The sequence below is a fragment of the Lagopus muta genome, chromosome 16 (genome assembly GCF_023343835.1).
Source record: "Lagopus muta isolate bLagMut1 chromosome 16, bLagMut1 primary, whole genome shotgun sequence".
Lineage (NCBI taxonomy): Eukaryota > Metazoa > Chordata > Aves > Galliformes > Phasianidae > Lagopus > Lagopus muta.
The window spans coordinates 8,017,653-8,037,976 of NC_064448.1; the positions used below are offsets into that span (position 1 = coordinate 8,017,653).

The 20,324-nt window shown below is 38.0% G+C and overlaps 1 protein-coding gene across 8 annotated transcripts in view; it reads left to right on the top strand.

The window, feature by feature from the left end:
• Positions 1 to 20,324, top strand: part of SULF2 (sulfatase 2) — a 137,338-nt gene that overhangs the window by 47,579 nt on the left and 69,435 nt on the right. The window lies entirely within an intron of this gene.

Genomic DNA, 20,324 nt, shown 5'->3' on the forward strand with positions numbered 1-20,324 from the left:
AGTGGAAGCAACTGGTACAAGAATGATTCTGATTTTGATGAGGTGCACTGAAGATATTAAGCAGTGACATTAAAAAAATTCAAACAGCAACAAGAACTCGTCAGGGCTGTGGATCAAGCTTTAGTAAGTGAAATGCTAGAATGTGATTTGCCTAATACATCCCTAATACAGTCAGGGGGATGGATTAAGTAATTTGGTATAGTTGCTCCACAGCTGTATTTTGGGTTGTTGGTAGAATTAAGTAGAAATTAGTTTGGTATTTAGTTTTCCTGCATCATGTAAGTTGTACGAATGCATGTTGCTAGTTTCAGTACAAGCTGATTATTTTTATATGCGTTGTCTCAGGCTGTAGGTGAGGAATTAAGAGTATTTATGCCACAATCTAATACCACCCAGAAGATGTTAGTCGCAGAAACTCAGGAATGTCTCTGTAGCTGTACAGGCTTGTACCTGTGTGATCTGCAGAACCTCAATCTTTGCTAATTTGGGGTGGATTTTTCTCTGTAAAAGTATCTGGGTCTCTCTGTAAAGCTCTGTCTGTTAAGCTGTAATTAATTGTCAAAGATCTGTGACAGTGAGGTCCACTCTGCTCCAGAACACAAAAAGGAGCTATTTGTTACCTGTAATGTTATGACTTGTTTCCTTGAACAGTAATTGATGTCAATCGTAGGTGATGTCTATGAACTTGAAATTGTGTTGTTTATCTGCTAGGGACCTTGAGAGTGTGATCTTCAAACTCAGTCACAGTGGTATAGATTACATCTGTAGTGCTAGAATTGTCTGGAGACGTAAATTACAGCAATTAAAATTAGCTAGAGGAGATAGAATGATGCATTATTAATTGGCATGGTCATTAAGAGTCTGCAAAGAACCTAAAAGAGATGCAATGTCAATACCCAAGCACTGAAAGTGACAGACAGTGTGCAAAGACCAACGATTGTATTCAGAGCCTGAGGTCATTAAGACATGGGCAATTATGTTGAATTTTATGACTGCGGGTGAGGATCTCTCCAACATACTAAACAATATATTAAAATGGAAAATTTTCCAGACTGTTAATATTCATGACTGCTCTGAAGGCTGAAGTAGTGCACTTTATTTCTTCTGAGCAAATGTTAAGTGTTTTACTTTAAAGAAGTTGGAAACAAAAAGAAGTAAAGAAATTCCCTTGACAATCTGAATTTAAGCATTAAAAAAAAAAGCAAAACAAAAACCCCACAAATCAGCATTTCTCAGCATTCAATATAATCTGAGCTCATGAAGGGAAGGATAAATCTTGGTACACTGAAGAATGAAGATTTAATTAAGAGTCTTTTTATACTACAGAAACAAAGTCTTGCCTGTGTCATGCTGAGAAATATGGCAGTCTGAATAAGAGGCTCATGGTACTGCAGCTGTATATCAGCTACTTAATTATTCACAAACCTTCCTGTCAGTAAATTTCAGTGATTTACCTATCTCAGTTAATTTACCTTATTGGAAATGCTGCTTGTTTTATAAAATAGATCATTTATAGTGCTATAAATGTGCAAAGGAAGCGCCTTCACTGAGAGAGAAGTTTTAATAACTGATTCGCAAAACAAAAACTTTAAATATTGGAGGTGTTAGGACAGTGATGTATTTGTTTTGACAACTAATGAAAGACTGTGTATACCAGGCAGAGATGTAGAAGTCCAAAGTAAGTATCTCAGTTTTGCTTGTCGAAAGGATCCTTGGAAAGTTTTTCTTTTTTTTTTTTTTTTTTTTCCAAAACCTACCAATGCTTTCCTATTCAACTTGCTAAGAATTCAGATTCCTAATTCATCTCACCCTTTACCCCAAAGTTTAAACACTGAATGTGATTAGCTTTGCTGTGCAGATGCTGTGTTGAATGGCCTCTGTTGATTCAGAGAAGCTGAGCAGTGTCAGAGTTCAGTTACTGTGCTTTCAGGAAGGCCTCCTGTTGCCAAAATGAGCTTTCTTTTTTTCCTTTTCCAATCTGCATGCCAGAGTCTGGATCAGCATGCAAGTGGTCTGAAGAAAAGCATGTATATATAGTCACTGCAAAAGCAATACAAATATACAGCTATGTCGTCTTCAGCAGCAACCACCTACACATTAGTTGCTCAATTAGTATTTTATGAGACTGGGTAGCTGTTGGTGTAAATAAATGTTTTTGACCAGTTAGTATCCTTCTGGGCCCTGAGAAGCAGATATGCCATGCATTTGGCTATTTAGTCTTCAATCTGTAGTTAAAAACTGTTGTGTAAGACAGCTGTTCTGCCATCTCTGTGTTATCTCTGTGTTCGGCGTGCTAATAGAGTCTACTTGCTCCAAAGATAATCAACTGCACTGCCACTGAAGTGTGTCTGCTTTATTATATCCAGCACTCTATTATTTTGGCTTTAGATGCTTTCCTTATCTGTTATATTCTCAAAACTCTGTGCTGGTTTGAATTAACCGCTTGGTAGTCAGAGTGAGTACAGTGCAATGCTGTGCTTCATCAGTTTTGTTCACTCTCGATGTTTCTATGATTCAGTGCACGATGCCAACCAGGAACTGTGGAATTCGAGGTCTCTGGGGTCTAAGTAACTAACAAGCTTCCATTATTCCATTCCTGGCTTCCATTAATTTCGCTGCTGCTCTTTTCAGACTATCAGGCTGTGCGAGGAACTTATTTGCTGGGAGCTATAATCATGCCAATCATTAGAATTGAACCAGAATGGTGAATATTCATTTTTAAGTCATATAACCTAATAGGTTTGGCTCTCACTTTTCAAATTGTTTGATGTTGAGTGAAAGATATTAATTAGGTAAGCAAAAAGGAAACAAAGAATTAAGCCAGACAGTGCTGAAGAAAGTTTGTCTGGAGCATAGCAGCTCTGGAGACTCAGTGAAGCACTGTTTGTGTTTCAGCCACTATGTAGAGATTGGCAGTGTAGTATAACAATGTAATAAAGGTGACAGTAATGAGTTATTTTCCATAGGCCTACAAGCAACAGGCCATAAACCCAAGTGGTTGTTTTGCCTGAAGAAGCATGCTGTAGTTGCTGTGCATGAGGATCCCCACCTTTCCTTCTACAGGCAGTTGTGAGCCAACATGGAAATATTCAGGTATTGTCCTGGGATTTTTCATATCACTGAGATCAGAGTTACACATAACTGGTACTTGCCAATGCTTTTAGCAGCGTGGATGCTGGGCAGGCTTTCAGTTCTGTGAGCCAAGCTACAGAGCAGTACTCTAAAGCAATCGTCAGAAACCTTGGCTGTGCTGAGGAGTCTAAGAGCTTTGTCCAAGATAGGTTCATAATTAGCATTTGGTGAGTCACAAATGTCCATCCTATGTGTCCCAGGGACAATAGTGATGAAGTCTTGCAGAAACCAGTAACAAAAAAAAAAAGCCAATGATGGACAACTCAGAAAGGAAATGTGTACTCACCATTTCAGCTGTGCTTCAACCTGCTCCTTCAGCTTAGATCATCTGAAATACAACTTTAAATTGCAAAAAGGAGAACAGATGCTTTGTACCAAGAAGTAAGGTTTTTTGTACAAAATATCAGTTGAGTTTGAACTGGTTTTATTGAGGTTTGCTACTGCTGGTTATTGTAAGCACTGAGCATTTTGCTTAGACTTACTCGAATTGTTACATATGATAGAAATATATCAGTTCTGTTATTGCAGCATAGAGTAATCCACAAGATCTGACTGCAGTAAAATAAAAAAAAAAAGTGCTTTGATGCATACTATCAGGAAAGTGTTAGAAACAGTCTTAGTTTCCAAAGCTGAAAACCTAAATGAATGTTAACTGATAAGATTATTAAGATGAAGGAAAGTGGTTTTTTTTTTTTTTAAAACAAAAAAACATGTCTAAATGTTGGAAATGTGCAATAGTGATCCATAAGAAACATTAATCTTTTTTTTTAAACTTGAGGAATAAAAAAAAATGCAGAAATTTGTGTCTTCTCAGTATTTGGTGAACTGTATTCTTACATTCAAGCTGCAGAAGCTGTGGAGCCAATTGTCCCTGCTTTGGCACTTCTCAAAACTTTTGTATCAGAGTTGGTCACAGCATCACTGTGAGCCAGTCTGACTAGCCAGACACGATCTGAGAGAGCTCATTAAGTGACTTGATTGAAGTGAGGTTGAAAGGTAACGCTCAGCTTTTAGGATGCCTGTCAGAATGGTTGTCTTTCACAGATATTTGGCATCGCGTTTCCATTTTGGTAAACAGGAGGCCCTACTGCTCACAGTTGATGTAAAAAATATTATCTAAGAAGAAAGAAGTGTCAAATAAGGTCTTTGTAAAAAGATATGTTTTAGCTGTAGTAAAGTTTTCTGAGAACATGATTCTGATAGCAGTTAAGAGACACTGATGGTTCTGTTGAAGACAGAAATGCTTTTACAGGAAGAACAATACTGCAAATGCTGCAAAGCTCTTCCAGGCTCAGAGTTAGCAATATATTTTTGTTTCTTTGGAACTTTTCTGGTGGTTTGACGTTGCTGAATTTTGTGGAAGACTAAACAATTTTGCACATGCTGTCCTTGGAGTGATTGGATGTGATTTATCTCAGCAAAGGGGGCTCAGAATTATTGTGATCTGCCAGGGGACCTTCCGTTCCCATAAATACATACATTGTGCTGTGTTACTGTAGCTTTTGTGTTGAAAAGAAACCATGAAAAAATTCCTAAATTGACAAAGTGTATGTGCCATACTTGGATGCTTTCAGCATTTAGCACAGCTAGGAGTTTTCAGCTCATTTTTATAATTTCCATGTTCAAAGGGTTTTCATGCAACAGCTTGCAGATCCTATTGATGTTCATGGAACAGCAACACTAATTTTATTTTCCTATGTTATGAAGCTACTTCTTAATGCAACAGGTTGTGAGAAACTGGCAGTGCAGAGAACTTGCAAGTAGAACTGCAAGATTTTGAAAATCTGCTAGTAGATGGTGTTCAGGTACAGCCTTGAAATCAATTCCACATTTCTCCCAGCAGTCTCACTTCCTGAGGGTTTTTTTGACCAGATATCTGAAAAACCTGTGCTGTTTGCACGCATGCAGGCCTACGCATGCTATGTTTAAAGATTCATCGTTATTGATTTTCCTTTCCTGAGCTTCTTCTCATCTATCACGTTTTAAAAGACTAACTTCAGTTTTATTAAGAGTTTATCTATGATCTCCATTCAATTAACATAGCTAGGAAACAATAGTTCCCCTGCAATAGTCTCACTGTGCAGGAAGCTGCTTTTCCTGGATCCTCTGGGCCAGATTTCAGTCATGCAGTGTATGACACACCTTGCGTACTCCAATTTCAAATGATTAAATATATCCCACTTGAAAATTTGCAGTGCTCTTTGCCAAAGTACTGTATTTTAATCTCCAGTGGGACATAGATCTCAGTGGCCACTGGTACGTGATCTGAACTTCTTCCTGCAGACTAACTATAGCTTAAGCAATCATTGACAGTTAGCTGATATGGATGTAGGCCTAATACATGACTTGGACTTCATGGCTGCAAAACAATGATTTGCACTTCTTGTCTGTGATATGAAGTAGCACATTTTTTAGCTTTAGAAAAAGGCTAATATATTTATCTCTTTGCTGAGATAATTTGCAAAACCCACAGTGGAGAGGGGCAAAATAAGTGAAATAATTATTTAGGGGTAGTCACTGCTTCTTCTTTTCATTCTTCTTTACTGTGTTTTTGTTTTTGTTTTTTTTTTTTTTAGTATATAACAAGTGGACAAAAGGGGGATCAGTGTATATTAAAAAAAAAAAAGCCACTCTGTTTTGATAAGGCACAATATTCTAACGAAGATTAGAGGAATTGGGGAGGCATGATGTAGGACAAAAAGAATGATAATGTTATTGAGGGCCACAGAAACAGATGCCAAGTTCTTACACTATCTTTTCCTCCTTTCTAAGGAGACAACATATACATAACTGTGTTATACAAAAAGCTAAACAATATTAACAAACTTGTTACTCATTTTATTTCACTGCTTTGTCTGAAATGTGAAACCAGCATTAGGAATACTGTTAATTGGAAGATGATATCTGTATAGGAACTGCTGAGTCACAGCCTGAACCTCTGATTGATCACCTGAGGTGAGCCTTGAGTCAGCCAGAGGAGCACAGGTGAAGGCAATTCTCCTGTGCTGCCGGAAGGGGTGGAGCCAGGCTGCACCCCTCCTAGACCTATTGAAGAGCTGGCTACCAGAGGGGAAGGATCTCTTCTGGAGATCACCTCTCTTGGTGTTTTGTGGTGAGCTCAGCCGAAGGGTAAGCTCTTCCACTTATTCTCTTTTGTGATCGTTGTCTACTTTGCCTAACTCTCTTGATTATATTGTGATTATAATATCTTGATATCTATTGATTATACACTAACTATATATAGATGTATGTATATTTCATACAGTCATAGAATTGTATGGGTTGGAAGGGGACCTCTAAGACCATCTCATTTCAACCCCTGCGGCACGAAGGGACACCTCCCTCTACACCAGGCTGCTCACAGCCCCATCCAGCCTGGCCCTGAAGGCCTCCCACGTGGGGACATTCACAGCCTCACTGGGCAACCTGTCCCAGTGCCTCACCAGCCTCACAGCAGGGAATTTCTTCCTAATAGCTGGTCTAAGCCTACACTCTTGAGTTCAAAGCCATTTCTCCTCATCCTGTTGCTGCATGACCCTGTAGAAAGTTTATAGCTTATTGCAAAAATTGCAGTATGTTGTAGCAAAAGTTAAGGCTTTATTTGCAAGGTTTTTTCAGGGCATGAAGAGACTTCTCTGACTTTGTCTTGGTTTTTGGTGGTTTTTTATTTGTTTTTGGTAAGCAGGAAATAAGCCAGCTATCAAAATATTTTACTGTGTTACGATGCGTGTTTGCTAGTGGAGTGCTGAACAGACACTCTATTTGAGGAAAAAGGTTTATAAGCAACTCAGAATATACTTCAACAAAATTACTTTATCTGACGCACCTTTAACAGAGCCTGGCTCCATATTTTTCTTTTTGTGGGAATTTGAAGTTGTAAATCATCCTGCTCAATCTTAGTCTTCTCTTTCCCAGAAATGTATTTTACTAAGCAGAGAAGTGCTTTGTACTCCATGGTCTCCTGGGGGTATCCACTTTAATTTTTAGTTTATTATAATTTGCTTTCTTTGTTGACTCTTTATTTCATTTCATCGTAACTTGGCATGTTGTTTAGCTGCTGTTTCCCAAGGTCTGCAGCTCCCCTGCCCTGGTCATGTCACTTTTGATTAAGCAGTCGAGAAGCCCTTTACCCAGCTTCTAAAGGGTAAAAGTCAAAAATCAATAATGTGCCAGTCCTCCCCAAGTGCAGTAGCAGTCAGAGGTAAATGAATGATTAAACATGATGAATAACAGTGTAATGGAAGACGTAAAGTAGGGAAAAGTGCTCACTTTAGCCTAAACTCAGAGATTTATTGCTGAGTACTACAAATAATGGAATCATCAATCTTCCAAGGACTAAAAAAAGGCATCCGCTGCAGTCAGTTTGAGATGCAGCAAAAGAAATCTTACATCCTCATCCTTGCCTGTTGTGGTCTGCTTACTCTGTTGTATCAGAATAGATGCTTTGTAAGGAAATCAACATTTAAACTTTAAATTTAAAACATTTAAACTAAATTTTGTAGTTAAATGTGGATGTTTTTCTACATCTCCATCATATGATGCTATTTTGGTGGACAAAGTGTTTTGTAGTTACAAATAAGTTGTTTTTCTCTCTATTTTTGTGGTAGATCATTTGCGTACATCAAGTTTTCAGTTTTTCCACATGAAATACGTTCATTTATTTGACAGCAATGGATTTGTGGTTGCTTTTTTTCCACTTGCAATAAACTGAAAGTAGGCAGCTGTTAAAATACAGTGCTTAATTTATAAAATAAACACCATACATGGGAGGAAATACCAATAATTCTGTAGAGTTCTGTCCTTTGCTCCAAGTCACTGGATATTGTAGTGTAGTTTGGATGATGTGGGCTGTCAGGAGAACAACATAACTCATGAGTGAAAGATGTAATAAAGAAAGGAGGAAAAAAAAAAACTAGAAAAAATCTTGCTGTGGTACTTCACTCACATCTTTATGTAACTCTGAAATATGTATTAGATTTTGATTCATAACTTCTTGATAGCAAGTACTGGCTGACAGTGAAACCAGGACTATCGTCTGTCTTGTTTGCACTACCATAAATTCAGAATTTGGCAAAGCAGTTGAAAGGCTTTATGGGTGTAGAAATTCAGTGTCTGAATTTGAAACAGTTTGACTGAGACTCACGCTTATTCTCTTTTGAGACACTGGATACTCAAATAAGATTGTGTTTTAAGATCCTAAATAACTCTGTGGATTTTGTCTTTTCCCAGTAGTTGTCAGGTAGATGTGTAATGTAAAATGTTGTGCAGGAGGCTTCCATTTCTGTGGATAGAAATTCTAATTTACTGCTTCTGCTTGTTCTAATTTAATAACTATATGGCAAAATAATGTATTGTCAGTCATGTTTTTGTCCTCTTTACAGATGAAGTTTCTACTAACTTCTGCCAATGCAGTTAGCTCAGATGTCAGTTCTGTGGACCTCACATAGCTCAGTTATGTTAGCAAAAGCCTATTGTAGAAGTAGCTTTGTATCCTGTACAAGAAACAAAATTCTGTTTTCTCTTTCTGTTTTATGAAACTAACTTATGTGGAGTTCTTAACCACATTTGTCTAATGTGGATATTTCTTAAATGGGGACCATTACAAACTTCTGTTTTAACCTGTTAAGACTTGGCAGAGAGGATTGCCTTAAGCAATCCTTAAGATTTGAAAGCGGAGACTTTTCAATGATAAAAGACAAAGATGATAATTTCAAAAGTTTGATCTTGTAAGGAGTAGTGGGAATAATGTAGAAACACCAGACATTGTTGAGCTTCGAAGTTAATTCTTTGCTTGGCTATTTTCAAAAGAAGATTGAGTAGAGACAGCAGATTTCTTTGCCTTGCTCACCAGAGAGTGGGAAAACACAATGAAATGGAGCGTGTGTCAATATTCTGTGACTAGAAAGGCTTGTTTACTGTTTGTAGCTGTAGCTTCTCAGAGCTCAATGTACTCTATACTGGAGGAGAAAGAGCGTTTCCAAACAGTCCAACTCCTGCAGGAAGCAGTGATATGAATTTGGGCTGAAATCCTGTAGTTTGAGAGTTTATTCATTACCAGGCCACAAATTTAAATGGCTGAGGTATCTTTGAGCCATCCCTGCATACTGAAGTAAGTCTGCATTGCAAAAAGTATGTGGGTGTGATGAAGCTTAGGGAAGCACAGAAATCTTTTTCCGGGGTGGACATGATAGCAGGAAGTTCCCAAGGATTGTGAACAGCAGCTCCATGGATCTGGTGATGCAACCACCTCTTCCTGAGAAGAAATTTTTGCTGGCAAAACTGAAGGATATCAAAGGCTCTTCATTCAGAAGGAAAAATAGTGCAATGAAGAAGCTATTTTTCTTCTGTTTTCTTTTTATCTTTGTATAAATTAAACTTTAATCTCTTAGTATGAGAAATCTTGGATGACTTCAAAATATGTTGAATTCAGGAACTCAGTTGTCCTAATTTCATTACGAATTTCTCACGTGCTTACTTTCTAGATGCACGCGTTCCTCCAGTGCTTCCTAATGGGATGCAGCATCACCGTTCTGGGTTTCACTATCAGTCATATCCCTTATATGTGCCCCATGTATCATCTCTACAGAAAGTTTAACTCTGAAATCTCTTCACTCCTTGTGTTTCCTGTGACCTATTAGCTCTTCAGAGAAATTTCTGCTCTTGTCTCTTGTACTCCCCTCACCCCAAGGACTTCTGTGGAATTCGCTCTACCTTGTACAGGTATCTTCTGCAAAATTTATGTCTTCTCTGTGGAACTTCAGAGATGCCGTACATTTAAGTTAATCTAGCGATTCTGGTGTTTAATTCTCTTCCACAGTGAGGTGAGGGAGGTGGTACAGAATGGCCTGCAGCCATTTTGAATCCCTAGGTTCTTTTCTCTGTGACACTTCCTAGAGGTCTAGCAGCAATCTCTTTTCATTTATTACACATACTATTAATTTGCCATGGGGCCTGGTATTGATCTTTCAGCCCTATGAGAGGCAGCTATCTTAATTCTAACCCTTTTTCTTGGAAGAATAGAACTTGTATCCTGAGGTGTTTCCCAATTACTGTCAAGTAGTTAATCCACCCCCTTTTTCTTTAATAATCTTAACTGAGCTACAGTGCAAGAAATACAAAGAAGCTGGCTTCTAAAGGTTGCAAAAGCACTGTCAGAAATGGAATCCTACTAGTGAAGAGAAGGAAGACAACACAAACAGAGGCTGTGACTAATTTGCTTCCTAATCCTGCTGAGTGGTGTGTTATCTGTGTTCCTGGGCTGTTCATTTTGTTTGATACGATCAGTGAGGCTGCATCATTGGACTCCTAGGCCCGTTTGAATGCAAATGGTGCTGTTTTGGGTTTTATTACATGCGGTCTATTGTTTCTTGTTTTATTTCATTTTGTGTGTGATTCTTTTTCCCCTTCCAGCTTTTGCTACCTTTTGGAGCTGTTTTAGAGGAAGAGTAGTAAACATGTTGATATATTTACTCCCTATTCACACAGATTAGATTTATTTGGTCCATTTGAATTATTTTTCTCTCTTTGCCGGTTTGGAACACAGCTGGTACAAAGATGTTTTGGCAGATACACTCTTGTGTTGGCGTTTTCTCAGTGAGCTGACCAGGGACACTTCTCATGTAAGATGAAAATAATCTTAGAAATTAAAATTAAATGTAGCTTCCTTATTTCAGAAACTAAGTCATATGTGTCCTGCTCCACTATATCTGATTGATTTGCACTCATTAGTGTTAAATTTGGAGTGTTCTGCTATAGGCTTAGGGACTAAGGACCATGCTGCAGCTCAGGCCATGAAATTTTCTGCATTCAGCAGTGAACTTCTCTCAAGCATTTTCTTAATTTCTCAACCCACTTTGTATTATTTATATGAGCTTTTAATGCTTTTCTTCTGAGGTATTGATTATAATAAGGTTCATGCTTTCCACGTCACTTGGAATGTCGTCTTTATACCTCACTTCAGCAGCAGAGGAGATAGGAGAGAATGGGGCTGAGTTGAAGAAGGCTCTGCACCATTTTTGGGATCCAGTTTAGGGTAGTTTCTGCCTTGCTGTGAGCTGTTGCTGAAATGCACTGTTAAGGCACAGACTTCTGCTTGGACAGTTGTCACCTGAGAGCTTCATTTCCATTGTCTGAGACTTAACCTGGTACTGAGCGTTATCACAGAATGAAGGTCTCCCAAAGCACAGGTGAGTCTTGTGACTTTGGGCCTGGCAAGGACAGATCAGTGCTGCCAAGCAAATGACGTCTAATTGGAAAAGGACTTTTATGTCTTCCTATGTCAAGGAAAGTTTTCCCAGCTCACAACAGTTCTCAGTGTTCTGTGTTGCACTGTACCTTACTGTGGCTGTCTGTAATTGGGATATATGGCAGAAGTTTGTGCACTCAACAGACCTTTCCTTAGAAACTGACCAGGCAACAAGAAGGTGCCTGTCTTTCCTCTGGGCTTGCTGCATATTTAAAGTGTAAAGCTTCAGACAATCTGTGACCAAATGAAAGGCTTCTGAGCAATTCTTTCCCTATGCAGGTGAATCATTGTGAAATTAAGCATATAGGAAAATGTCCACATTTTGGAGTGATTGTCATTTGTGGGGGCTCTGGTGAATAGCATAGTACTCTGTCTGAAAATAGTCAGGGAGAATCCTGCGCAGTCCACAAGGATAGAATGCTGCTGCCCTCTTCTTCCTGAGGCTGACAGTGCCTGGCAAGGAACTCCTTAATATAGAATTGTCTCCCTTGAGCATTATGGAAGAGTCTCATACTAATTTACATTCAGTAGCTCATGATAGCTAATTGAGAATCTACTTGAAAAAAAAAAGTATGAAATACGATTAATGATATTTTCCTTTCCAAATTTAAGAAATTGGGAAAATAAGCGTGGATTTTTTTTCTGAAGTCACATGTTGATTCAATACAGTTTGTCCTTTCCCCCATAGACTTTGAATAACAATTGCTGCGTTACAGAATTAAGACAGAAGGAGAAGATGGTGAAGGACTTTCAGTCCTCTGACTCTCATTTCTGCTCTTTGGTGCTGGTATTTGTGTTTTTAGCATCACATGTTGTCTTTAACCCTTTAAGTCTGACTGTTTGATGGAAGTAGCTGGACAGAGCCTGTGATGCTCCACTGACAACAGTGTGTTCACTGCTAGCAGCTCCAGATTGTGGGGGCATGCATCTATTATACAACATTGTGCCCTGGAAGGTGGAGAGACTCTTTTCACCTCTATCCTGTGGCTGCCTTCATTGCTGCTTATGCATCTGAATTGAGAGGGACATGGGGGGGAAGTACATGGAAATATGAGCTATAAATGCAGGCAGAGCTTAACCCTTGTAATGAAAGGCAGCTCAGTGTGTCGCTTATTCCAAATTGTGAGAAGCGTTGTGTGAAATTACCATTTAAAAAGTTTCTGTCAATATCTAGCAGCTGTAGTAAATAGTAGCAACAACAATTGAGTCCTGTTAACTTTCTCTGTCATAAATAATTGAAGATTTAGATTTAAGCGTCTTAGAAATTTGAGCAGAGGCTTTCCTTGTGTTTCTTGGCAGACACGATTACATCTCAGGAGTTAATAAGTTGACTTGCTTAACCACAGATAAAGCTGTATAGAGTATTGTAATTATCATTACCTATTAAAGTAGGATTCAACTTTCTTTCCTTTGTGCACACAAAGTACGTTATATCATTTGTCTGAAAGCAGAAGTTGCTTCATAGCAACTTGTTCTGTCCTTAAGACAATTTCTGTGCATGCTGGGAAATAGTTTCTACATCAGTTTGGAGAGTTTCCTGCTTATTTGGAAGGATTGGCTTCATGAAATCTCAAACAACTTGGTAAACCATGCCAGTCATATCCTGCTCAGCTTGTTCATTTCCGTATGACTAACAGTCTCAAAACTGCTGCAAGGAAGATAATAAAATCACTCAGTAATTGGCATAGAGTGCATTCTAAAAATTGCTTATGAAGTACAAAAAGTTTGAAGGAAAGTCTCCCACTGATATTTCTGAAAAAAGTGTGGTCTGGAAAGTAAGTTAAAATTTGTGCTGGCATCCTTTGTGTGGGAAGATACTACTGGCTCAACTCTGGCATCATTCTGAACAGTTCAACCATCTCTTTTTGTGTGAAATGTATTGTCATACACAAGAGAAACTTCTAACAGAGAAAATGAGTTGAGTAGGGAATTTCTTTGAACTTGGTCAGTTCAGCTGGCATAAAACTTCTGGAACTTGTAATTGCCTAAGCTTTGTATTAATGTACTTGTCTATCAAGCATAATGAGCATGTGGTCAGTTTACTCTGTTTTGTCTTCCTAGAAGATAATGTTACATTTAGTGGTAGTCTCATCTTACATAGAAGTTTCCATGTGTACTCTTCACAGCCTACTTCATTGTAGTTTGTTATATTCTTTAATGCTATGTGTACACTGTCAGAACCAGGAAGAGTTACAGGTAAGCTAACTGCCTTTTGCTGTTTAATGTCAACTGCATCTTTGCTCCAGCAGTTCTATCTCCCAGGAACTGCTTCAGAAGCTTCTGGTGTTCAGTTGACTCTTACAGTGCTGACCTCAGCTGCATTAACAGTGTGTTGGAACAGACATTGTTTCAGAAATCCGTAATGATGACAGCAGCTTTTCACAAATGCAGCATCCATTAATCACGCATTGGACATCATTTCAACACCAAAGGCCAGAAGGTGGTTGGTGTGCATCTCCACTGTTGCTGATCTGTCAGTGTCAGTTCACCAGTATCAAAGGATTTTAATCAATGCACAATAGTAGGAACTGGCATCAGGAGAGGTGGAGTGTTCAGAGGGTTATGAGTTACCCTGATGGTTATTCTCAAAGTTAGGTTGTCAGGTCCTTCATTTTTTTAAATGGTAATAAAACTTGTTATTCTTTGAGTGTTATCTAATGATGTTCAGTTTATGTTGAGATTGTTTTATTTAATCATCTGAAGCCTTAACTAAGAAAAATCATTTCAACATTCACCTATTGACTTTCCAACTACTACAAAATGACTAGAAAGAAATCATAAGAACAGTGTGATACTTCACGTGCAGAAGTGTGCCTTGATGAAGGAGGAATGAAGGAGTTGATTCAGTTTGGATAGCAGCAATACTGCTCAATATGACAGGTATGTGCATAAATGCAAGCCTGGCATATTATGGGCTCTAATAAATACTAATACATTTTGAGGCATTTCAAATGAGTTAATTAGTTTTCAGGTACATTATACCTTACGGCTGTTAGAACTTTTGTATTATTTTATTTTCTAAATGATGAATCTGTGTATCAGTGAGGTCTAAAGGAGCTGTACCACAGAAAACAAAACCAAGATGGAACCTCTGCTCTCATTTCACTTGATAGCAATATGCGTAAGGCTGGAGGACTTACAATATTGGTTGAATTGCCTGATTTCTATATAGCTTTCTACATAAAACACCTTCCTAACAAGGCTTCCAGTATGTTTTCTTTCTTTTTAAGATAACAAGACTCCTTGTTACAGATGTACCAGGAAAATAGGGGAATCCAACCAATATATAAAGTGAATTTGCTCTGTAAGTCAGAGTAGGGGTAATAGCCAATCCTTTAGGGCTTCACATTTACCTCATAAGGCCAGTATGTATACCGTGTTTACCTGCTCACAGCAATATGGTTGATAGGACTATAAACAAATTAGTATGTTCTCTGTAAAATGACTGGCATGTTTTTACCATACAGATCCCTGGAGTACCTGATAAATATGCAGTGTCAGGCTCATTTCTTTAAAGAAACATTGGCACCTACTCTGCTGCTTAGAAATAAAAATCTTTCCTCTGTGAACTGCTTAAGAAAAAATCACTCCTGAATTTTTTTCTATGTATTTCTAAAATACGTAAGCCTAACTGTTCTGTGATTTGCCCCTCTTGTTCTTTCTCTCTGTTTATTGGTTATGTAAGAGAACAGTTCTGCTGAAGGATTCATTTCCTCAGTGTTGGAATTTTCCAAGCTACAGTTCCACAGAGTATCTTGCATATAGATGTTGACTCATTTATTGAACTTGTCAGGGCATATTTTCCTTTGGAAGTTCAAAACAGTCTTGCAGATGCTGTATTTTTCTCTGAGAGAGTGCAGTGTGTGATGACACTTGTTCCTGGAAGGGTTCACAGGACAAGCTGTGATTCACTTTTTTTCCCCCCTCCTCTTATTTCATAAGAGGATTTCTTAACAGCCTGTTTTGCATCAGTTTGGATGTGCATACCTGTAGTCACATTAAACTGCTTCAGATGTAGCAAGTGCCCTTGCAACCTGTGTGCATGTTTAGCCACCCACCTATCTGAGGAAACAACCTGGAACTTCACAAGTACAAGGCTGTATTTTGTGACCAAAGTGATCACCAGTACTAACTGAACCAGAGAGAAATGCTATAGAACCTTGGAGAGTGTGCTTCCTGGTATTACTGCAGAAAGCTCAGTATGCATGGCATCTTATGCAGCTGAGGAACATCAGTGAAGGGAGGCAGCAAAATACTGCTTGTCAAATATAACTCATTTAAAATGAAAGTAAAACTCTGTCTAGTTGGTCACGCTGTTCAGTTAGATTTGTCCTCAAAGTTGGCCTTTCTAAACCTTTTTTATGTTTAGTGCATAAATGAAAAATACTTTTAATAGCATTGTATTTATAATATATTATTACAATTCATAATAACAGTCATTATTGAGTTATATAAAGGAGATTGATGCATACGTGCATAAATGTTAGGGTGATTCCTGTTTTTAAACATCTGACATGTTTAGATGGGCAGATTCCTGACTGCAGTCAAACTTTGTATGTTGAGCTCTGTGGGGCTCAGATTAAAATAGTAGTTGTAGCCTTACTGCTTGAATACACTGTACATTAGAAATACACTCAATTTTCTGTTAGTGCTCCATAGTGTCTAGAGATTAAGTGGTTGGGCCTTCTTTTGAGTGCAGGTAGTATCAAAGGCTTGAAATGTGCTTTGTTTTAAAGTAATGCAAATGAATGAGGAGGAAGTCTTGTATTCTAGGAATCAAGTTAAAAAATGTTTTAAACTCCTAAACCTTTAAAATTATTTTATATTCAAGCACAACTACAAAGGAAATATTTTTATAAACAGTGAAGGTCCTTGAATGGCATGCAGTTCTTCATGTTAGATGCACAAACAATTGAGAAACTGTAAGATAACATTTCTTAGAATGCTGCAATTTCAGTGAGGGTCTGATTGAAAGAGTATGTGATAGTAAGATGTAATCATATGAAGTGTATTCTGTGCAGAAAACTTTTTCTTCCTGTTTTCTAAGATGAAAGTTTATAGATTTAATATTCTCAGAGTACTTGCAGTGTACAAATGTGGTGTACAGTAAAAGAAGAACAGAATTGAAGAATACGAATAGAGAGTAAAATGTGCAAGTACCTCCCTAAACACGGATAAATGCTTGGTAAGGCATTCTGATAAGACCTTTGCTTTGACAGGTAAAGATGAGAGCACATCAGAGGAAGTGGAATTGATATGAGATTTGTGCTGCTAACAGACACTGCACCAATTTTGTGTATACTGTAAATTTATGTGTTGTCTAGAAATCAAGAGCAAGTGTCTTGGAAAGATGAGATCATTTGTCTTATCCCAGAATACAGTGAGCCTGGTAGCCATTGGATTTACTGATCCTAGGGGGGCACAGGTCTTGGAGCGGCTTTTTTAGATGTTGAAGTTGTTCTGTTTCTGTTTGATTCTTATTCTGCTGGTGTCAGTGTAATGTTTCTGTATCTCACGGTATACCAAGCCACCATCTTCAACTCATACCAAGTTGCCGTCTTCACCCTCAGGTTGGGTAGAGGAGTGCACATGCAATGCAATCCTTGGTTTCAGTGAATTTGTCTTTCTGTTTAAGTATACACTGGATGGACTTTTTTATTATTTAATAAATAGTTTTGATATGAATTTCGTTTTTAATGGAGGTGAGGTTTGATTTTATTCTTTCTTTCCCAGAGAAATGTTATATCAGAAAAACAGTCAGGAATGCTTTAACTGCATGTATATCATTATTTGTGTGGGTATGTGTACAGAATGAAGTGAGCAGCATTACATGCAGTATTTCATACCCTGTGGAGTACTTAACTACTCAAAGAAGAGGTCAAGTACTGCTGCTTTCTAACGCATTCTACTGTGATTTTGAGCCTTTTTACACTGGTTCCATTGATAAAATGAGAGTAAGAGTGATTGGTCAAGAATGCTAGAATCGTTAAATATTTTACATGGCTAATAAATGGACAGAACTCTAGTTTATGACGTTGAATTTGAAATTCTCAAACTTGAAAGCTTCAGCCCCGTCACTGCTGCACACTTGCTTGTGTGTTCCAATGGCTTTGTTGGGGACGGAGCTTTACAGTTTTGAGACTCCATTGGTTGTTTTTTTCTTGTTTGCTCCTGAAGCTATTGATAAAGACACTGAATCTAATTTACAGCTTCTAGACTGTAACAGTGCTGCTTTAAAAACTTTGCTGATAAAAGAGCTTGGTAAGTCTTTACTTGGATGGTAGTGTATGATGCTATTACATCAACAAGGTCGCACCAGCTGAATGGAGAGGAGTTTTTCTGCCATGGTTGAAGTGTATGAAGTGTATGGCAGCAACACGAAGAGATGTAAACCAAGATCATGGCTTAGTATGCCATTAATTTTCTCTTACTGCATTTTATGCAGTCTAAAAACATTGAGTCTATTTCTGATGCTGTCTGTTCTCTCAGCCTTTTCCTTTCATTTTTAATCATGCATATTGATTTTTATTTCAACTAACTGAATTCAGGAAGAGTGCTAACTATAAAGAGGAAAATCATGCTACTGTTTCCTCTGTGTATGAGCTGGATTTAGCTGTCACATAGCTTTCTGCAACTTCCTGAGGATGGGAAATGTAGAGGGAGGTGCCAGTCTCTTCTCTCTGGCAACAGATGACAGAATGCATGGGAATGACATGAAAGTAGATGTAAAGAGGAAAAGTGTGAGCTAAATGGACGCTCCTGTTATAGTGACATCCACAAGGCTAATTTTCAAGGAAGCTTGTTGAGAGAGATTCAAGCAGATTGACTTTATTTTTACTAGTGGCAATCAACCTTGAAACTGATGCTATTGTTATGCTGTGCAGATTTGCTCTTTGTTCTCTGTTACTTCTGACTGTGTTCTAAATAAATTTGAGGGATTCAAGAGATCAAGGTGCCTTTATCATATACATGTATAATAGCTTAAAATTATGATGAACAAACACTTTCTGCTTGAGGATGCTCACTAAGGCACCCACTCTGACTTCATCCAGTTCCTCAGAACTGGTTACTTAATAATCGACTTGATCTCTTGCTTAGATGTGGCAAGACTGTTCCCATGTGTATTACTAAGTGACAAAAGGTTAAGAGAGGCATTAAGTTGTAGGTGTGTTGGAGAGGGCTTGCAAGGTTTTGAGGATGAATCACTTGATTTAGAGTTATTAAACTGTAGTAAATGTAAATGCATGGGAGTGTTGTCCGAAGCTTGAAAACCATTTCTTCACTGAGATCAAGATAGAGTGAGACTGACTGTTTGTCATGTAGTTTCAGGTGTACATTTAACATTAAGTGGTGGCATTGTCTTAGTATTATTATGTATAAAAGTACATGAAAATGTGAGCTTGAAACTATTCATATTCTAATTGTACTTGAGGAATGTACAATAACGTATTTAATTTGTCTATTATAGTTCAGTCTCTTTAATTTAAGAGCTGCTGTGAAGCTATTCAAGGAAGTCAGCATTTATTTTTAGAGCTGTAGGTCGGCAGGAGAGCTTACAGCACTCTGTTATAGCTGTGTGTAGTATAGTTTCATTGTGGCTACCAGCATCTATTTCACATGCAGCTAATATGCCCCCAGAAATAGCCATCATTTGTGTAATCCTTAAACTTTATGCCAATGCTTCAGGATGAGAGCAAAGTATTTCAGTGATTAAAGATTTCATCTTCATATAAATACAGGCATAGAACAACCTGTAAGAGTATTTATAAATGGAATACATTTCGGGTTGTAAAAATGCCACAGATTGGTTATTCTAATCTTTATAATGCTGCTAAACATTAAACTGCAATTTCACTTACATGGCCTGAGACAAGTGGACCGTTTATTAGTTACAGAATCAGAATGCTTTACTGCACTCCAGTAAAAGTGATGTGGGGAGGAAAGCACCAAGATTATTATCTTGGGTTTGGAATCACACAGCTGTTATAGGAGAGAATAATCAGGAACCGATATGTGTGAAAACAAAAGCACCTACATCTTACAGGGTTTAAAATCTGACTACAATTACTAGTATCCATATTCATGCAATAACTACTTGCAACAGCATTTGTTTCTTTCATTTCTTTCCATTAAACTGATCAAGCTACTAAGGAACTAATCTTCTAACTTACCTCATCTCTGTATTCACTGGGGCAGGTCTAATGAATGCTTTCACTAAATTCATTTTCTTTAGACTTAACAGTGAGAGGATAAAGAGATCAGCTTATTGCAAACTGAGGAAATACCTGCTATAAACTTGAAAAGGCTTGCTGTGAGATCACTACTGCAAAAAAGGTCTGAGGAGCCTTGGCTCTGTAACACAGCCTGCTAAATTGAGTGTTTCAGTCTAATCTTTTGCCTTGCATTAAGGTCTGATAGGCAAATGCTAGCATTCTGATTCTGTATCCAATGAAGCAAGGAGAATAATATTTTCATGCATAAGATTGTGTTTATGATCATTAAGATTAGATCTGTGCAGTACTGGATCATCTGGAAATGAAAATCTACATCTTTGTTGTTCATGACCTAGCACAGTCTCTTTAGATGAAGTTACTCCTACAACATTCAGAACTGTCAGAATGGCTTAAGGTTGGCCCTTCCGTTACGTGTTTGATCCATTCAGGCCATTGTAAAGTTTGGTAGAATATATGTGTGCATATGTATTTAGTAATGGTTCCCACAACAGAGTTTCCTGTCGCTCTACTTGAGACTTCACTTCCTCATTTGTAAGAGATGTGCTCACATCTGAGGGTGTATGTGAAAAATAAGAGCTTGCAGAGATTTTTGAGTAGTGTTAAAAATACGTAGTTTCTACTAAAGTTAGTGATAAAATTCTGCCAGTATTAACTGATAGAGGATCAGATATCACAGGGCAGCTCTGAAATTCAGTGAAGAAAGAAAATAGGTG